Here is a 15,470-nt window from a genome sequence, read left to right on the forward strand (position 1 = left end):
GTGAGCTTTCTGTGTCAAGTGAGACTTCTCTAAAGATACCAATAATATTCTCCTTCCAAACATACCATCCTTTTGACAGCCTGTTTTAAACAAACGTGTCTTATAACTTACTCCTTTCCCCTCCTTGGTAAAAATTGTAGGCATACACATTTCATTTTGAACTTAAAATAGAAAGATTGTATTCTGAAGCTCGTATGGTCGAGTTTTCAATACATGATGAGTTTGGTGGCTGTAAACATTGAGGGAACCGTGGCCTTCTACAATGGACTAAGGTCATTCTTTCCAGTCACAGCCACATCCAAGTGGATTTCACCACTCTCTCCACACACTGATTGAAATACAGTGGTGTAGCGCTTGCAGCAACTTCAGAGACACCCACTGTCCTCGTTTCAAAGTTCAGCCAACTTCTTTGCTCCTTACCAAAGTCCACAAGTAGGATGGTACTTAACTTGACTTTTAGAAGTACTTCCACATACATGTTATTCTCTTCCCTTTTTCTTTCAAGATCAACTTTCTCTTCTCTTCCCTTCCATCCCTTACACTCCCCTCCCCTCTCCTCCCCTCCCTTCTCCTCCCCTCCCTCTACTCCCCTCCTCTCTCTGCCTTGCCTCCCCTGCTTCCTTTCCCTTTCTCTCCCCCTCCTCCCCACCCCTCCAATTTTCTCAAAATGCCTGTAAAAAAACAAACAGCTGGCTCTTCTACAGCTCTCTTAGAAGCAGTCCTGAAGAACACTGTAAGACAAGACGATAGTATCTGACAATCCCAGTGTCCCTTTACAAATCAATCTTTCTCTGAAATTTTGTTTTAATCATGCACCATCATCTGGGATAATAAATTCTGTACATTTATAACCTGCTAGACAACGTGATATTGCATTTGCCTTCATATAGCTCAAAACTATCTCTTTTCAACATGACGAGATGAGATTTGCTGGAAGTAAACACAGACGCTATCAGAATGTAGCCAGGTTTTAATTTGGGGAAGCTGAACCAGATGCTGGGCTAGAACAGGATGCAGATTCAAGGGAAGGAGGGCAATTGAAAATTCAGCTTCCACAGCTGGCTAATTTGGTGTGAGACTATAACCTACTCATACAACAAATCCAGGGATTCTTTCAAAAAAAAAATCAGAGAGCTTTCCTTCACATTGTTCAAAAAGTCAGACACAAATTGAATCTCTCTGTTAGGTTTTTTTTGTTTGTTTGTTTGTGGGGTTTTTTTGGGTTTTTTTTTTTTATTCCTGACTTCCCATTTTACAAACATGATCACCACGGAGTCTTAATCGGTTTGGTATCATATTTCTCATTTTGATATGTATAGGTAAAGTTTTCATTATGAATTCTCTGAAAGAATCTTCTTCCTCATTTCTTTAATTTAGGATTGCAATAGCCTTATGCTTTGTAGGGTTCTCTAACTCTTATTAAAATAATCTGTTAGTCATTTAAAGATTTTTTTCATTGCTTTTTTATTGTTGCTTTGCTATGTATAAGATTTTGAGATCAACTGTGTTTGCTAAATATTCAATAACATATTTTCAAATAATCTGTAAGCTTGCTGTAGGTTTTTTTTTTTTTTGAATATCTACTTTTTAAGTTCTCTAAATCAAATAACTATAAAATGAATTTGGCCTCTTTTTCTTACTTTAAATAAGCCAAGAATGTCAATTTTTAAAGAAGGTAATGCATATACAGAACAAACACATTCTTTTTTTTTTATTGTTATGTTCAGTTAGCCACTGTATAGTACATTATTAGTTTTTGATGCAGTGTTCAAGGATTCATTAGTTACATATAACTCCCAGTGCTCATCACAACACGTGCCCTCAATACCCGTCACCCTGTTACCCCCTCCCCCACTCCCCTCCCCTCTGAAACCCCCAGTCTGTTTCCTGGGGTCCACAGTCTCTCATGGTTCATCTCCCTCTCTGATTTCTCCCCCTTCAGATTTCCCTCCCTTCCCCTATGGTCCTCCGTGCTATTGCTTATGTTCCACAGATATATTCTTTATGAAGTACAGATGATATAGAATGTAGGCTTTTCTTTGGCTTAAAAAAGAGAAATATAGGTAAGTACGTGTTGTAAACCCTAGAGGTACTACTACAATAATAAAATAAATATAATAAGTATATTATACTTATTAAATAAATTAAATTAAATAAATATAATAAGTATAGCCAGTAACTCAATAATGGAGATAACATAGAATACCAAAATATACTAAATCCATTAGAAGACAAGAATAAAGAAAAATGTAATAAAGAATAGATGGAACAGACTGAAAACAAATAGAAAGATGGTAGCTATACACCAAACCAGATTTATAATTACTTTAAATTGTAATGGTCAAAATGAGGGGTCAGCAAATTAGGGCCTATGTGCCAAATCCAGCCTGCTTCCTGTTTTTGTACACAAAGTTTTATTGGAACACAGTACTCCTCATTTTTTTATGCATTGTCTACGTATTCTTTTGCACTGCAATGATGAAGTTGAGTAGATACAAGGAGAGACTGTATGATCTGCAAAGCTTAAAATATCTACTATCTGGCTCTATATAAAGAAAGATTGCGGAGGGGCACGTGGGTGGCGCAGTTGGTTAAGCATCTGACTTTGGCTCAGGTCATGATCTCAGGGTCCTGGTACTGAGCCCTACATCTGCATCAGGCTCCCTGCATCAGGCTTCCCTCAGCAGGAAGTCTGCTTCTTGCTCTCCCTCTACCCCTCCCCCTGTTCATGCTCTCTTTCTCTCTCCCAAATGAATGAATGAATGAAAGCAAGCAAGCTTGTTGACCTCTGACCTAAACACTCTAACTGAAAATAGACTGGATACAAAGCAAGATCCAACTATATACTGCCTGTAAGAAATCTTTACATCTTTGATGTAAAGATATAGATAAAAGTCAAAAGATGAAAAAGGTATTATTATGCAAATTATTTTCCAAATAATGCTGAGTGTCTGTATTAATATCAAAGCTTATTTCATAACAAGGACTATCACCATGAATAAAGAGAATTTATAACCAAAAAAGAACCAATTCATCAAGAAAACATAACACACCTAAATGTGTACACACTATCTGGAGAGCTACAAAATACATAAAGCAAAAACTGACAGAACTACAAGGAAAGAAAACTCCACAATTGTCGTTGGAAGTTTCTATACTCCTCTTTTAGCACTGAAAGAACAAGTAGGCAGAAAATCTTTAAGAATGGAGAAAACTTGAACAATGCTATTACCCAACATGGTTTAATTTATGGAATACTCCATCTGAGGACGGCAGAATACATATACTTTTCAGTGTAGAAGGTATTTATCCAGAACAGACCATATGTTGATCCTTAAAATAAGTCTTATTAAATTTAAAAGAATTGAGAGTTTTTTCTGACAATGAAATTCAATTAGAAATCAGTAAGAAATCTGGGGTGCCTGGATGGCTCAGTCGTTAAGTGTCTGCCTTCAGCTCAGGTCATGATCCCGGGGTCCTGGGATGGAGCCCCTCACCGGGCTCCCTGCTCAGCGGGAAGCCTGCTTCTCCCACTCCCACTCCCCCTGCTTGTGTTCCCTCTTTTGCTGTCTCTGTCAAATAAATAAATAAAATCTTAAAAAAAAAAAAAAAAAAGAAATCAGTAAGAAATCTGAAAAATACCCAAATACATGGAAACTAAATAACACAATTTTAAATTAATCTATCAAAAAAGGAATTACAAGATGAATTAGAAAATATTTTGAACTTAATGAAAATGAAAAACAGCATATCAAAATTTTAGGATGCAGTTAAAGCAATGCTTAGAGGGAAATTGATGGTTTTTAATGCTTATAGTAGAAAATAAGAAAGGTCTAAAATTGATTGAACAGTATCTACCTTAAGAAATTAGAAAACACGGGCACCTCAGTGGCTCAGTTGTTAAGCGTCTGCCTTTGGCTCGGGCGGGGCCTGATCCCGGCATTCTGGGATCGAGCCCCACATTGGGCTCCTCCGCTGGGAGCCTGTTTCTTCCTCTCCTACTCCCCCTGCTTGTGTTCCCTCTCTCGCTGGCTGTCTCTACCTCTGTCAAATAAATAAATAAAATCCTTAAAAAAAAAAAAGAAAAAAAGAAACTAGAAAACAAAGAGTAAAATGAGTCCAAAGTAAGTCGGGGCAGAAACAATAAAGAGCAGAAATTAATAAAGTATAAAATGGAAAAAAATACAGAAAACTTGTGTAACCTAATATCTGGGTTTTTGAAATTCTAACAAATCTACAAAAAAAAAGCTACTTAATACAACAATAATAATAACAAGTACATTTAGTAAGGTCCCAGAATAAAAGGTCAATATTAAAAAAATCAACAGTATTTGTATAAACTGTATTAGCAAGGAACAAAGAAAATTGAAGTTTAAAACAATGCATTTACAAAAGCATCCAAAAACATGAATTACTTAATGATAAATTTTGCTAAATAATGTGTATAAGACCTATATGATGAAAACCAAACAAATTTCTGAGAGAAATAAAATAGAGAGATAAATAAATGAAGAACTACACCATGCTCAGGGATGGGAAGATGAACTATTTTTTAAAAGTCAATTTTCCCCAAAATAGCCAATAGATTCATTGCAATCCCACTTAAAGCTCCAGCAGGCCTGTTTTTGTAGGAATTGACAAGTTGTTTCTAAAATTTTATGAAAATGCAAAGCACTTAAAACAGCTGAAACAACTCTGGAAAAGAAAAAGAAAGTTGGAAGACTCACACTACCTGATCTCAAGTCTCCCTCAGAAGTAATAAAGGTAGTGTGGTATTGGCATAAGGATAAACATACATCAGACTGAACAGAAACATACCCTGTATTTATGATCAATTGATTTTTGACAAAAGTGCCAACGTAATTCATTGGGAAAATGACAGTCTTTTCAATAAACAGTGCTTATAGCCCTTTTGGGGGAAAATGTATCTTGAACCTTACTTCCCACTTTTTACAAAACTTAACTCAAAATTGATGGTAGACCTGCCTGAACACAAAAGCTAAAAATATAAAAACTTCCAGACCTCTGTTGGCCAATACAGTAGCCACTAGATACCAGTGACTATTTAAATTTAAATAAATTCAAATTAAATAAAAAATTCAGTTCCTCAGTTGCACTAGGCACTTTTCCAATAGTCAGTAGCTATGTGTGGCTAGTGGCTAGAGTAGAGATATAGAAGTTTTCCATCACTGCAGAAATATCTATCCGACGGTGCTATGCTAACAGAAAACAATGGGAAAAATCTTCATGATCTCAGGATACACAAAGATTTCTTAGAAGAAGCACAAAAAGTGCAAACTATAAAAGAAAAAAATTGTACATCATAAAAATTTTAAAGTTTTACTCTTTGAACAACTACATTAAGAAAATAAAAATGCAAGCCATAGACTTAAAGTACGTGCAATAGAGAACAAAGGACTTGTATCCAGAAAATACAGTTACTTATAAAGTTAAGAATATACTTACAATACAATTCAATAATGCTATTCCTAACACTCAAGAGAAATGAAAACGTATAGCCACATAGACTTGCAAATGGGTGTCCATTGCACTGTTACTCACAACTGTCCCACACCAAAAATAACCCAACTTTACATTAACAGGTGAAGGAATAATCAAAATGAAATATAGTCATATAAAGGAATACTATCCAGCAACAAAAAGGTAATAAACAATTAACAGAGATAAAAGCACAGAAAAATCTCAAAGACATGCTGAATGAAAGAAGCCAAAAAACCAAGGATTACATAATGTAATCCTACGATTCTATTTATACAAACTCTAGAAAAGAAAATTTTAATCTTATAGTGACAGAAAGCCGATCAGGGGTTTCCTAGGACTGGAATAGGGGTAAATTATCTGGGGAAAGGCACAAGAAAATATTTTGGGGATGATAGAAATGTTCTATATCTTAACCGTAGTGATAGTTTCACAGGCACATACATTTGTCGAAACGTATCAAAATAATACACTTAAAAATGGATGAATCATATTATATGCAATTTACACTTCAAGAAAGTATTTTTTTTAAAGCTAGCCTATTATATTTATTAAATATACATGTTAAAAATCAAATTTTAGGTTGTACTTTGGGCTGTATGTAAGCAAAAAGGAAAAGGAGAGAAAAGAGAAAGGCAGATGATAGAAAAAATAAAATATAAAATATAGATCAATTTTAGGCAATTTCAAAAATGTGAAAAGAGAAGAGGGGAATGGTTATTTGATTTGTTTACTTATTTTCATTTGGGCGATCTTTTGTGTAATCAGCAATACAAAACCGTTGCAATTATTTTTGCCCTCAGAATATTCTTTCCCCTGAGTAACATTACGTACAAACTTCATTTCATAGGCGTTTATACGGATTTTCATGTAAATAACATTATTGGGAAAGAACGTTTTCTTGCCAATTTCCAATGCAGAAATTAGATAATTCTAGGCATAAAAAGTTATGTGAATACTTTTCTTTAATTTCCACGCCAGAAGGCCAGAATCCCTAATATTCAACAAGCTCTTCTAATTTCATCGGCAGTTAGCCTTGTGGAATGCAGAATTTGGCACCAGAAAACCACATTATTCCACTGACAGTTGGATAATGTAGTCATGTCCTTAGAAAGCACCAATATTAAATTAGTAGAACATCAGAAAAAAATGAAACTGTGAATTATGATTTTCCTTAGTAACATATGTATTTTTTTTCTATTGCCTCCTCCCCTACTTTTCCCCCAAACTAATTTTCTATCAAGTGTTCAATATTTTCAAGGCATAAATTAGACTGAACGCTTAAAATTCTTCAAAGCCTCATTTTCCCTATTGCTATAAGACCACACGGGATTTGGGGATATTAAAAAAGACAACACGGTGCTTGTTTTCCACATATTTTAAAATGGAAAAATATGTTTGAATACATTATTTGTTATATAGGTACAGTAAATTTCATTCAAATAGTAAAAGTCAGTTTTGCCAGAATGACAGAAGAAGATAAATACTCGCATTTATTTAGTGAGTGAATAGATGAAGTAGGAGCAATAATGTACTAAGTACACCTTAAAAAGTCCTGGAAATTCACAATTAATTGCAATTCTCCACAACCATGAGGCCTGATTCCACAGTATCTTAGTCAAGTAAGATGGATTTATGCAGGAAAAAATTGTCATCACATATTTCAGGAAGTAGAAGAACTGTGTGCCACTGCCTTTTCGCACCATCAGTAGCGACCAGACGGGCCATGATCTGGATGGCAGCCTGGCTGTTCAGTTACTATAAAAAGAGAGCAGTTCTCCAGCTGAGCGAGAGTTAACGGTTACTACTAATAATGATGAGGGCATTAAACCAGCAAGGTGAAAAAAAAAAATCTGTCTTACACACTCACAATGAAGTGATGGTAGGATATTCCAATGAAGAGGCTTCACTAACTTTGTCATATAGGAGACTAGAGAAAGAGCTGGGATCAAAGTTTGAGGTGAGATCTGGTAACTGTCTGCCTGGGCCAAATTTGTTAGTACTTTCTAGTGATGAGCCACACAGGACAAGGTGGTAGCTAGCCTGAGAAAACCAGCCCCACTGGTAATCACGGGAACACCTCAACTCCACTGGGTGCCTACCATGGGTTGGGTACTCGTTCCGTATTTTAAAATTAATGATCACATTTAAAAACAAACCTCTGAGATGTTGTTGCTCTTCTCTTTTCAAAGATGAGACTGGTTACTGCTTATCACGACTAGATTCAAGGCTACACGGCTAGGAAATGATACTTCTGCTCAAACCCCGTGCTGCGAAAAGACTTCTGGTTCCCCTGTGTTTTCCTTGTCATCACTGCAGAAGTTTAAAAGAAGAAGCCAATCATCAGAAACTTCTAATAATGATAACCAGTAGTTACAGAGTACTGCGTCCCAGATACCCGTCTAAGAATTTTACTCAACTCAGCAACATCCTAGGCTTCTAGATACCACCATTACCCTCCCTTATATGGTCTTGATACTAATAAATATGGTTCAAAAAGAATTTCAAATCAAGCCTTGGCAAGAGGTGTACCTGAAAACATATTTTGAAACAATGCAGGAAGCTTGCCTTTAACAAGCTCACAGACTCATGGGAGAGAGTGACAAAGAAAAGTAGCAAAACAGGGTTAAAAACAAAAATGCCACCTGAGGAAATGCACAGAATGTTAGTGGAACCCTTGGGAGAGTTCCTGAAATTGACCTAGGAGAGTCACTCTGAAAGAAACTTGCAAATGACTATTCAAAAGACAAACAAAAGCAGTGCAACATCTTCCAAATGAATTAAATTGTAAGGCAGTGAAAACCTGTGCCAGACAAACACAGTTGTAGAACAATTAGATGGCCTCCAGGCGCCAACGAAATATTGTATTGCAACATGGACTATATAGAGAACATATTTTAGTTATACTCAGACTGAAAACATGAGCTTTGGATCCTGGCAGATCTGGATTGAATCTTGGATGCATCACTGTCTAGTCATATGAAGCTCAGCGTTTTCGTTTATAAAACGAAAATCGTATTACCTAGTCCTAAGGAAGCTATAAATACTAACGGAGGGATGTTTTGAACTCAATGAATCAATAGTAGCTGTTGTTATTAATGTCTCTCTTCTGGCTTCCTAATGTAACTGTCCTTGACAGAACCCAAGAACTCAACAGATCCCTCTTTCTTCCTCTTTTGGCTTCCAGGATCTAAAACATTCCTGGGGCCGTTAACATTTCATGGAGACAGACAATAGCATTCATCTTTTACTCTCTGGGTGTTATTGGAGACGGTGACCATTTCTTATGTGAGCTAATGCTTCTAAAATTTTAACTAGTTTGCCTTAAAATGAACAATGGAATCATGGTATGAAGTGGCATAAAACTAATCAGAGCCAACTGTCTTTTTCCCCCCCTTTTCCTACATGGGTGCAACTTATTCTTATGAAGGCTTAAAAAGATCTTCCCCACTTTCCATTTTTTTTTTTTTTAGATTTTATTTATTTACTTGAGAGAAAGAGCAGGAGAGACACAGAGAGAGCAGGATCTGGGAAGAGGGGCAGAAGGACAGGGAGAAGCAGGCTCTCGGCCAAGCAGGGAGCCTGACATGGAGCTCGATCCCAGGACCATGACCTGAGCTGAAGCCGACTGAGCCACCCAGACGCCCCCCACTTCCCATTTCTTGGTAAGGTGTGAAGGAGTGTTTGTCAATTAAATGAAAGCCACGACAGCTGCTGACCCTTAACTTTAGAGAAGCTAAAAAGGAAAAGTTTTCTTAAATGGAGATAAATATATTATCATCAAAGAGATCCCTGGGCAGGTAGATTAAAGAATCTTAGTTGTTTCTGAAATTTTAAAGAAAATCAATTCAGAAAATGTCTGCTTGGTTTTAACATTCTTTCTTTTTAATCCTCACAAACGCCATCTTTAACCATAGACTTTTTCTTCTGCATTCCTCATTTGCATAAACAAAATGCTAATTAGCATTAACATTTTGCCTCTAAAAATGGTAAGTTAACTCACAAGATGTGTGATCAAAGCAATCCTCCAACATTATACTCTGTTCTTTACCCTTCTCTATGCTCCCATTTTTTTAACTAGACCTTTTGTTTCCCTGGACCCATATAGAAACACAACACGGTGGAATATTAACTATCTTTCAATCTTTTCACTTAATGTGGCATAAAGGGGTTCATCATATGAATACATGTGCACCCACTGTTATGATGAAAATCTATTCTCCACGGCAAGGCCATCTCAGCCCCAATCACTAACATTCTGTGTCCTTGCTCTTCCTTTCTGAATAGTATTTGAAGTGAACATTCCCTGACTATGGTTGATCCTTGCCCAAGTTACCTGGGAGGATATGCTCTTCCCACTGAGCCACTTCCTACCCCTTCCATATTGCGTCTCAGTTGTATAAGCACCGATTTTTTTTTTCCCCAAAGCCCTGAGCAACCCTCAGAGGCTCAACTGTCCAATAAATTCTTTCTAGTACAAAATTTAATGAGTCTTGAGAAAAAGAAATACATTTCTGACAGCTTTTTTGAATTACATCTAATATTCCTGATTTTCTTAGTTTCTATCACTTTTTCATTTGTCATTTAGAATGAGTTATTAAATTCATTTCTTAATCTCTGAATGTGGAAATATTTGTTTGATTAAGTTGCCAGAGAAAGAAGTTTCCATTAGGAGCCTTGTGGGGTAACCACTGTTAAATTAAGTAGACAAAGAGACCATGAGATTGAGGTGGCTCTAATGCCTTCGTAGCCTGAGTAAGCAAACCAAAACCTAAAAGCGAAATGCTTCAAGATTAAAAAATTGAAACTGAGGGACAACCAATCACAAAGAGCTGATTAACGTTTCCCAAATAAGGCACCCGTGTCAACTATAGCCAAATATTTTTCTTGCTTTGTTTCCACCTCTATGTCTTCCCCCAGCTCCCGTCCAGTGAAGCACCCTTAACCACTTCCAGTTGGGTGCTGCTCAAGTCTTATAATTTTTACTAAGTCTCAGTTTACCTTTAACACACCAAAGACCGGCCCGGGCTCCTCCCCTTTTCAATAATTTTTAAGGAAATATAGAGATTAATTTTATTTTAAATATTTCTGTTATCACTAAATTCATCATGAGGAGAAATAGGGGAAATCAGTTAAAATAAACAGGGGAGTAAAACACTTACAACAATTTATTTAGTTTTTAATTCTCATAGGAGTGGACAATATGATGGAGCATGGCCTTGTCTTTGGAGACAGAAGGATTTATGTCTGAATCCTTACTGTTCCCCTAAATCCTATGTAACTGTGAAAAATTTGCACCTGAGTTCAATATGTAGAATGTATAAAATTCATAGTTCATACAGTTAATTCCAAGATTAATAAAGGTATTATTCAAGTTTACAGAATTCAAGTTTGTTTCTGGAAAGTCCCTAAGAGAGGTCAGAGATGGGAAAAAAAAACAACAACAAACCACGGTTTCAAATTGATTTCCCTCTAAATCCAACCCACATGCTCAGATACTCCTTTCTGTTTACTCCCCAACTCCCTTAACCTTACCACTTCAGCCGAAGGCAAGGAAAATCACATCTAAATTTGATTTTGCTTTCCTCCAGGCAATCATTAACAATTGCTGGGATTTGGCTCTAAAAACTTCCATTTCCCATTTCTGGTTTCAGGGCTTTTTCCTCTGCAAGGTGTTTCCTCCTAGAATTAAGGCTGACTGCAGATGACCTGGGGAGCCTGGAGTACACCCTTTTATCTATTCAGCTAGTTTCATTTATTGAGCATTTCCAGACAAGATGACATCCATTTCATACTTTCAGTTCCTCATCAACTAGTCAGCTTAGCCTTAGCATCCACATGTTTCACTTTGGGGTGGCAAATTAATGCTCAGAGACTGAGCTTGTCTCTGCCAGCAGTTTTTTTTAACACAAGTTCACTGCAGGAATCTCACAACCCATAGCACAAAGGGTAATGTCTGTTCAAAAGACAAAGAAGAAATAACCTACTTCCAATCAATGATATGCTAATCACACTGTTATTCCAGGCAAGGGGAGGTGAAAAGAATGAAGCCCACATTCAGTTGAGGTGTACCCTTACAAGTGTTAGTACTTGATTGAGCCGGCTTAGTCAACTGAGAGCTTACGTCCAGCTGCCAGCCAAAAAAGTAAAAGTCCTCTGTTGCTAGAGCGCGTTGCTAGGGAATGACGGTGCCAGTGTTGATGGGCAAAAGAAGCGCTGCATGGTTTTCTGTACTGCTGGTAAGAGAGTTGTCTTTACTGCAGCGTTAGCTAATTGTTCCAAGGTCTTGGGAGAGCTATTTAGGTCAGCGGTCACCCTGCCTGGCCCAAACACTCTCAGGAAGTCCTCACAAACACTCGCTTTTTATAGTCTACATGTCCCTTGGCCACAGTTGCCTCTTCATATGTTTTTATAGGTAAGCCCCAGGGAGGGCCTCAGCACCTGAGCTCCTGAATGCTTATCAATGACAACAGATGAGATGAGACACCCTGCCACAGCTTACTTCATCAACACTTCACTTCTAAAATCAACTTCATTTTCTTTTGGTCTTTGTCATCAAGTGGATTTGAAATTATATCAAACCAATACACAGCATGTTACAAAAATAAAAAAGCTTACCCATTACATTCTTCCGCCTGTGCAGATAACCAATGCCACAGCATTTACATCAACAGATGTTCCTAAAGGGTCACAGCACGTGTAAAATCATCTTCTCTTGAATCCTGAGGCATCAGAGAGAAAAGAAAAGCAGATACCCTTTACTCTTGTTATCGGTGAAAGGCTGGTGTGAATAACACGTAAGTCTGGAGACTTCTTGTCACTATGAGAGCCAACATCAGAAACAGGCAGGCATGTTTTACCCCAGCAGAAGCCTGAAATGAATACCTTTCCATTCACATTCTAGACCACAGTTCTCACGCTGACCCTACCAATGTTTGCAAGAGAGGGCCCTAGAAGATGCAGCCCTTGACCCTGCAAACAAGCTTGTCCTATGTTAACAGCCAGGGGAAGTCTAAAAAGTTTGGTTCATGCCCTAAAGTCACTGGGGTACATTCTGGACGTTATCCATGATTACAGTAGAATAAATTGATGGCCTTTTATTTTCCCATTCCCCCTGCTTCTGTCTTATCCTCTTTTATCTTCACCTTTATCCTCAGTGCCACTGTGATGGCATTTAATTAGCTTCTCCACTTCCAATCCTACCTGGTTTCATCTACTGTCGCTGCAGTTAGAGTGATCTATCTGCAATACAAAGCTCTTCCTGCTATTTCCTCCTTAAAATCCTGCAAGACTCTGTATTATCTTCTTCCCTCTCCATCCCTTTTCCCACTCCCAATATCTCCCCCTTATCTTTTGCCACCTTCTACAATCAGCCTTCTAAAACCCACAGATACAGAATTACCACTACTCCCATTGAGCTGTATTCCCTAGCCCAACGCCTTTGTACAGCTACTGCCTCCACATGGAAGACAAACCAATCACACCAGAATCTCTTGGTAGAGCCCAAGGCAATTTTTTTAAAGCTCCCTAGGTGATTGTAACGTACAGCCCAGGTTGAAAAAATACAGTAATTTAAACCCTTTGTCTCAGAGACAAGAAAACAAGTTCAGGGAAATTACCAGATTCATCCAATATCATGTCATAGGACTCTTTTTTGTCAAAATGACTTATTTCAAAATTTCACTTTGAATTTCATTCTGTAAGAGCCATAGACATTTTTCAAATTTGATTTTCTTAATATTATTTTGAAATGGCAACTGAACTGGGGACATGATGGAAAAACACTGTGTTTCAGTTCTCCAGATAGGATACTCCAGTCAGCGATTTCAAATGGTCCTTTCGTCTAGGATACCACTACGGGACTTTCAAAGCCTACTTACTCAAAGTTCCTCTGTGAAAACCTACTTTTAGAAAGGCGAAACCCAGAAATAATTTAGTGAGTAGAAACAGCAATGTTCTTTATTTCAAATGTGTTATTTGGAACAAGATACAATTTTTCTACATACCTTTTAAGATAAAGTTTTGTTAAGACATTCTGGAGAAACATTTATAGCTCAATTTAACTAAACTATGGGCTTATTTCTGGTCTTTTCCCTTAAAATTACTTTTAATTGGACAGACTTTTAATTGGGAGTTTCCCTCTATGCTCTCCATCATGCCCCACAGTCCTCAGAGAGTAGGCTCTTAATGCTTTTTCAGCCACAGAACGGCTCATCTCTTGTGCTGACATTTTATAAAATCTACTATTCCAGGATTATAGGATGTCTGGTTCACTCGCTTGTAAACCCTAGGTAGTACTAAGGGCAGCTTTCTGCCTGCCCTGGGCACAATAGAGCTGAAACACCAGCCAACTGGTTAGATCTGTGAACTGAGGAATACCAGGTCTGAGCTTCAAGCTTCTCCTTTGACAAGAGAGTTATCAGTCCGAAGATATAACCAAAGCTCCTAGCCAGAGCACTTTAATTAGATTAATGGAATCATACAATGATAAAACAGATAAGCAAGACATCAAAATATAAACAGCTTCATTAACTGGTTTAGGTGTTCAACTTAAAAAACATTATGGTTGTTGTTTCCTATTTTAAAAACTGAGAAAATTTTCACATTAAATATATATAGTGATAGTTTATATGATTAACAGAATGAGAAAAAGATTATCACAGTTTGCTTCTGTAGGAGTGGATATATGTATTCTGCTGCCCTCTACTGGGGATCAAAGAATGATTTTTCAGTGCCATCTCAATTAAAAATTTCTTCATGATGAAAATTAAATAATTACCTGGTGAAGTTCTAAGACCCAGGGATAAAGAGAGTTAATAAAAAAAAAACCACAGTTAATAAAATACAGATAAAATACCCCAAAACTATAAACCCCTAGGGTTTGTCAGGGTTTTCCTCCCAATTGTTCCCACTTAACATTTTTGACCAAGATGACCAAAATCTGGCAGACAGCTTTTACTGAGAATTATTTTTACCCTTACGACTGAGAGTTTCATTCTGAGTTGCAATGAGTCAGATTAATCAGTTTTATCAGTATGAGTTACAAAGATATAAAATCTTTTGAACAGCTAAAATTTCATCTCAAGATTTCTAATCTCACACTGTCTATATGGTTCTGGTAAGTTAGCTGACTTTATTCCACGAAATAATTTTTTTGTTTCATCTCATTTAATCCTCATCATACTAATTCTTACTATGAGATAAGTACTATTAATATTCCCCATTTATATGAAGAAATCTAGGCATGAAAAACTAGATAAATTTTCTGAAGCCTCACTGGAAAAAGAAAGTGGGGATTTGAACCCAGACAAACCCACCACTGAAGCCATGCTTTTGTAACTACAATGAAAGGGCTTGCATGTAGCATGGTCTAACACACCATTACAATGCAGAATGTCCTTGCAGGACAACATCATTACCTATTCATTTGTGAAAGTCAGCGTAAGATGGTTAATCTCAAATTTGTCCAAGGCAAAAATATATTAGGATATAACATATATGATGATAAATTACAGAAATATTTCACCTTGAAACATTAAAAGTAGGGATACTAAAGGTAATGTGGTTTATATTCCATAAGTTTTATTCTCGGAATTCCCCATGCTTTTTCTAATCCCCCAGCCTTTGCTCATTTTCATTATCCTGCCATGACTTGGTTATGCTAATGCCTCCTAGCCTTTCAAATCTGTTTATAATTTTTGCTTGCCTTAGGAAAGTTTTCCCTACCCTCACATCTGTCCTATGAGCTTGGGCAGCGAATAACAAAATACTATTTTGTTATGGCAGTATAAGACTGGCGGGCTTAAACAACAGAAAGTAATTTTCTCACAATTCCAGAGGCTGGAAGTCCAAGATCAAGGTAGGCTACCTTCCTGGCTTGTTGACAGTCGCCTTATCACTGCGTGCTCACAGGACACTTCCTGCATGCATGTAGAAAGAGAAATTCCCTCTTCCTCTTTTATAAGGCCATC

The 15,470-nt window shown here is 37.1% G+C and overlaps 1 long non-coding RNA gene across 1 annotated transcript; it reads right to left on the reverse strand.

Moving 5' to 3' along the window:
* Positions 1-6,870: 6,870 nt before the first annotated feature.
* LOC103663982 lies at positions 6,871-12,327 on the reverse strand. Its single transcript, XR_568891.1, has 3 exons — positions 12,118-12,327; positions 7,659-7,812; positions 6,871-7,257 (listed from the first exon to the last, which is right to left on the reverse strand). It is a non-coding gene; the product is annotated as an uncharacterized LOC103663982 (long non-coding RNA).
* Between the last annotated feature and the right edge of the window lie 3,143 nt (positions 12,328-15,470).

The sequence above is a fragment of the Ursus maritimus genome, unplaced genomic scaffold, assembly GCF_017311325.1.
Source record: "Ursus maritimus isolate PB19 unplaced genomic scaffold, ASM1731132v1 scaffold_29, whole genome shotgun sequence".
In the NCBI taxonomy this organism is placed as follows: Eukaryota; Metazoa; Chordata; class Mammalia; order Carnivora; family Ursidae; genus Ursus; species Ursus maritimus.